Source organism: Tupaia chinensis, unplaced genomic scaffold, assembly GCF_000334495.1.
Source record: "Tupaia chinensis unplaced genomic scaffold, TupChi_1.0 Scaffold000451_1, whole genome shotgun sequence".
NCBI classification, from domain to species: Eukaryota; Metazoa; Chordata; class Mammalia; order Scandentia; family Tupaiidae; genus Tupaia; species Tupaia belangeri.
Genome location: NW_006159957.1, coordinates 530,765 through 536,406, shown reverse-complemented (window position 1 = coordinate 536,406; position 5,642 = coordinate 530,765). Strand labels below are relative to the sequence as shown.

Sequence of the window (5,642 nt, the reverse complement as noted above, 5' to 3'; positions counted from 1 at the left end):
GGGGGGGCCCGCGCGGGCGCCTGGCCCCGCCCGGGCCTGCCGGGCCCTGCACGCTCCCCCACCTGCGCGTCCAAGAAGGGCCCGACCTCGGCGCACAGCCCGCCGGGGACCCTCACCGTGCGCTGCCCGGGGCTCCCTGGGCGCCGTTCTGTGCCTCAGCTTTCTCGCCGAGGCGGAGGGCGAGCTGCATGGCCGCCCCACCCAGAGCCCGCGACAGCGACACTCACCATGTTGCCGGCGTCCCGCGAGAAGGAAGAAGGCCCGCCAGGTCCTGCGCATGCGTAGAAAATTGCTCCGCCCCCGGGGCTAACGTAACGCCGACGTGGGCGCCGATTGGCTGCGGCAGACGGACGCGCACGCATGCGCGCTGGGAAAAATGTGGCGGACCTACTCGGGCTTGGCGTCTTTTTCGCAGACTGTGTGATCAGGCTGACTACAGATCGCACGGGCGGTTTTGCGTCTTTGAGGACGTCAGCGTAAAGGGCACAGAAGCTTTTCCTTCTAGTGAAACTCTCCGTTAGACTTAATTCTCTATTTCTCCATCTTTTTTCCTTCCCGATTCTGTCTCGATGTTGGTGTTATTCAGGGCTTAGAAGGCGATCTTACCCTCTCTTGCGGTCTCTCGTGCCAGTAATTCTGTTAAATTTTTATTTTAAGGAGTCTCTTGTTTATAGAAATGTTGCTAAACTAAATACAAATAATTCCCGTAAACCTTTCTACATTCCAAAAGTGTTAAAAATTTACTTTGGGAGGGGGCAGGCAGATGGCCTGATGGTTACGTTGCTGGACTCCCACGTCCCGCGGTTTGAGTCCCGGACCCTGCGGCTTGAAACTCAGGCCTGCGTGCCCAGGATCCCCAGAGGAGAATGGACGAGAAGGGGTTGCAGCGTAGCCACCCCCACCCCCGCCAGGGGTGATTTCTCTCTTTCTGTCTCTTGCTCGCTCGCTCCCTCGCTGTCTCTTGGGTAAGTGGAGACGCCCTACATCAAAAACGTCTCTTAAAAAAAAAATTACTTTTTGGGACCAGCAGATGGCGCAATGGTTATGTCGCTGGACTCAGGCATAGTTGACCGCAGTTGGATTCCCAGACCCTGTAGCTTAAAGCTCACATGCGTGTGTGCCAGGATCCCGGGAGAACAGAGGTGAAAGGATTGTGGTATGGCCATCCCCCACCCCCTTGATTTCTCGCTTTCTGTCTCTGTCTCTCCAGTGAGCTCATGAGCCATATCATAAAATCTCTCCCTCCCCCCCCCAAATTTTTACTTTTCAGGACCAGCAGGTGACATGGTGATTAAGGTGTTGGATTCCCACATGGCAGACCACAGTTCCTCCAGACTGGTGACTTGAAAATCACAACAAAAACATGGATAAATAAATGTTTAAAAAATTTTATGTTCACTTTATCATCCTATCATTTTCCCCATGAACTGTTTGAAGAAAAATTGCAGAGTGTGTGCCTTTATTTCTACACTCTTCAATTTGTATTTAACAACAAAGATAATCTCTTCCATTACCCGCAGTTACCAAGATCAGGAAATTTACATTGGTACGGTACTAACATCTAATTGACAGTCTTATTGAAAGGTTAGCAGTTGTCCCACTTAACATCTTTTTTCTATTAAGTTTTGTTTTGTTTTGTTTTTTGTTTTGTTTTGTTTTTGCCATAGGGCATGTGCACTCACCAGAGAGACAGAGGCAGTGAGAGGGAAAGTAAAAAATCAGGGTCCACGGGAGAGGGCCAAGCTGTAATCCTTTCTCCATTCTCCTGGGGTTTGGGGCATGCACGCACATGTGCCTGGCATGATCTTAAAGCCCCAGGATCCTAAACACCACGTTTGGCCATGTAGTCCAGAGCCTTAACCACTATGCCACCTGCTAGACCCCACTATGTCTTGCAGCAAATGAGGGATAAAAAGATTTACTTTCTTTTTTTCTGGTCCATGATCTAATGGAATCTTATAAGTTGCTTTTAGTCTTTGTAAGGTCTCTAGTCTTTTATTATTTATTTTTTTAAAAAAGGTGTAACAATTTCCTGATCTTTCATGGTATTGACAGCTACTAAAGAGTACAGGCTATTTTGTACACTGTCAGAATATGAATTTGTTGGAGTTTCCTCATGGTTAGAGTCAGAGCAGGTACTTTTAGCAGAAATGCCCTGTCCTTGTTACATTTCATCAGAACACACACATCTCAGTACGGTGGCGTTCTCTTCCATCACTTGATTAAGAGGGTGATCTTGGTGCTGACACTTTCCACGTGTGTTTCAAGCCCTTCCTCTAAGCTCTGTACTAACATACCTTCCTGGGACTACTTGAGCAGCCACCTAAGTGACTTCTCTTTATTCTCTGCTCAGCAGCCAGACGGAGCTTTTAAAGAAGTCATTCCATGACATCACTTCCTATTCAAAACACTTCCATTGCTTTTCATGGTATTTAAAATGAAAAATGTTAGTCTGACATGCTCCTACATCCAAATACACCTTACGCCATCTCTTTCCTCTTCATTGTGAGCCAGCCAGAGAGGTTTCCAATGAGCCAGGCTCTCCCCCTCTGGCTTTTGTACATGGTATCTCTGCCAGGGCTGCTCTTCCCTGTTCCTACTCATTGTACAGCACTGGCAACTCCTCTATTCGATGTTTTTTCCTGGATATTTCTTCTGAGAGATTTAACCTACCATGCTTAAAAAAGAATAGGTTAATTGTTCCCCACTTTCCTAGCTAAGCTTGCTCCAGAGTTACCATGGTTGCGATTTTGGGACTTATTTTTCTACCCATTTAGGTTGTTGTGGTTTTTTGCTAATTAGAATAAATTCCACGAGGGCAGAGCATTGACCATCTATTTTTTTTTTAATTTTTATTAGTATTTAATCTCCTGATTGAGCTTGGTAAGGAACTCAATAAAGGGGTAGTGAATGGATTCCTGTTTAAGCCTTGGTGTCTTGTTTTATAATTTGCAAAGCAAGGGACCAGATGGTGGTGCGGCAGTAACATGCAGGCCGTGAGGCTGAGCCATGTGGGAAGGTTCCTGGTTCATGTCTAGAGACCTCCCTGAGCATGCTGGGCACACACATGCCCAAGATCCAGGGCTGGCTGAACCTGGTGGATTGTGGTGTGAAGAGTCTCATGAGGGTGCTTTTCTCTTTGTCTTGTTCAGTAGGGTAAGCAAATGATCTTAAAAAAAAAAAAAAAAAGTTTACAAACAAAAAACACAGATAATGTTTATAACAGTGCTTTGTGATAGTCCCACATTAGGACTTGAGGAAAGGCCCCTAAACAAGAAAATGGATACATTGTGATCATTTGGAGCAACTACATGGAACAAGATGGAAGGACGAATTTTACTGGGTGAAATAAGCTGACGCCAAAAGATGTGCTTCATGCTTTATATAAAATTCAAAACAGGCAAAACTGAGCTTGTTAAACAGAATAATGGTGTTTACCCTTAGTGCAGGCAGCAGTAGCTGGAGGGGAAGCCGTGGCTTCTGGGCCCCTGGTCATGGTTCTTCATCTGGATGTTGGCTACAAGAGCATTTTTAGCTTGGGGAAATTCAGTTATTATGATTTGCACATTTTTTCCCCAATGCATATTAACTTGAGTTTCTTTTCCTGGCATTACAGCCAAAGAACTTGATTGCAAGTTAAAGAAGAGGCAAGAGGAACCAGCAGGTGGTGTGGTTAAGGTGGCGGACTCCCACAGGGCCCACCCAGTGGCTTGAAAATCACGCCCTGCCCTGCACGCTTCCTAATCCCGAGAGGAGAATGGAGAAGGGATTGCGGTGTGGCCATCTCTCCTGGGGGTGATTTCTCTCTTTTTCCATCTCTGTCTTTCTCCAGTGACCGCACACGCTCTATGGCGAAAAATCTTTAAAAAACAAAACCAAAACGTAGAGGGCAAGAATCTGCATTTAAAAAGAACCCCTCGCCAGCTCTGCCCGCCCGCCCTGGTTCACTGAGCAAGTTTGGGACTGGGATTCTTCGTAGCGTTACAGAATTACTTTTCTAAAGTGCATTATCTGATCATGCTTAAAGCCCTCCAAATGTTCACTTTTATCCCCATCGTACAGGATAAAGTTCAAACTCCCTAGCGCGACATTCAGGGCTCCCCACGAGCCTCACCCCGAAACACCTGCCTAGCCCTTCTCCCCTGCCATTCTGCGTCTCCCAGCTCCATCTCGCCAAGATGCAGGACCCGAGGCTTTCCCTGGGGTCGAGTCCCCTCCTTTTCCAGACTGTGCTCCCCTTCTTACTCGCTAAACCGTAGCGCATCTAGGAAGAAGCGTTTTTAAGACCCCTTCCCAGGCAATTTCCAGACTTATCCCAAGCTTTTTTTATAACGGCAAGGTAGCTGTCTCCAGGCAAGCCTTGTCAGTGTCAGGAGGGCTCCAGCAGCTAGCCGGGAGCAGCTGCGGGGGCCAAAGCGAGAGCGTGCCGAGCTCTGATTGGCCGGGTAGCGCCTTCCCTTCTGCTTGTCCAATCACCGAGGCGAAGGGCAGTGAGGCCGACGCCAGGAGCAAAGATGGCGTCCTGGACCGGCTCTCTACCTGGGAGCCACGCCCTCGCCTAACGTCCAATCACCGAGAGGAAGGGCAGGGCGCCGGCGGCCCCTGCACGGACCTTGGAGGCCGAGGGGGCGCTGTTGGGAGATTTAGCGCGTACTTCCCTCAAGCCGTTTTGAAGGCGTGACCCCTGCTTCTGCGTGCGGGAAGGGGTGGATGTGAGGGGCAGGGCGGGCACCTGCAGGAGGTTAGCGCACCTGTAACCGGATGGGCTCCTGTGTTACTGTCACATTCCGCCAAATCGATGTGTCTTGTTTTTCTCAGTCACTAAGGATGGCGATGTCAGTTGCCAGACAAAATGTTTGGAGTCCGAAAGAGAAAAATCTCAAGCTTGCAAACGAAGTGAACCAAAAGTTTCCCAGAACCTTGACTTCGTTGTTCGTTTAAACTTCATGAGATGCGAACCAACCCTGATTACGCCCAAGTTGGCATACTAGCAGGACTACTTCGCCTGGTGAGCAGGTGCGCGTGCATTCAGGAGGGAAAGAAATGTGTTATAGCTGTTTGCAAACATATTTCGATCTTAGGACATCTGAGACTGAGCTAGACAGTATCCAAGACCACTCTTCCTAAGACCACCTGGAGGAGCCTGCGGTCAGCAAAGTCAGGGCTACTGGTCCTTATAGTGAAAGAGACTGCATGTCAGACACCAAGAGACATTAACTAAAGGAAAGAAAGTGTAGCAATAGGATTCTGGAGAAGTGTGAAGTTTAGATGGAATTTAAATGAAACTTACTTTTTTTTTTTTTGGAGAGATTTTTGCTATAGGGCGCGTGTGCTCACCAGACAGAGAGAGACAGAAAGCAGGAAATCACCCCCCAGCGGGGATGGTTACGCCGCAATCCCTTCTCCTCCATTCTCCTCTTGGGATCTTGAGCACCCACACACACGCGCCCAGCGTGAGTTTAAGCCACCGGGTCCGGGACTCGAACCACGGTTGACTACATGAGAGTCCAGCAACATAGCCATTACGCTAACTGCTGGTTCCAAATGAAACTTTTTTTTTAGAGATTTTTGCTACAGGGCGTGTGCGCTGGCCAGAAAGACAGAGAGAGAGAGAGACAGAACGCGAGAAATCACCCCCCAGG

General features: G+C 48.5%; 1 long non-coding RNA gene across 3 annotated transcripts in view; it reads left to right on the top strand.

Moving 5' to 3' along the window:
* Positions 1 to 4,506: 4,506 nt before the first annotated feature.
* LOC102470187 (uncharacterized) overlaps positions 4,507 to 5,642 on the top strand; it is a 3,806-nt gene continuing 2,670 nt past the window's right edge. Inside the window, exons 1-2 of one of the 3 annotated variants that reach the window (XR_001370892.1) lie at positions 4,507 to 4,650; positions 4,819 to 5,016. This is a non-coding gene — a long non-coding RNA (uncharacterized LOC102470187). Of the gene's footprint in view, positions 4,742 to 4,818; positions 5,017 to 5,642 lie in introns of all 3 variants that reach the window. The other 2 variants (XR_001370893.1, XR_001370891.1) reach the window with 2 other exon arrangements.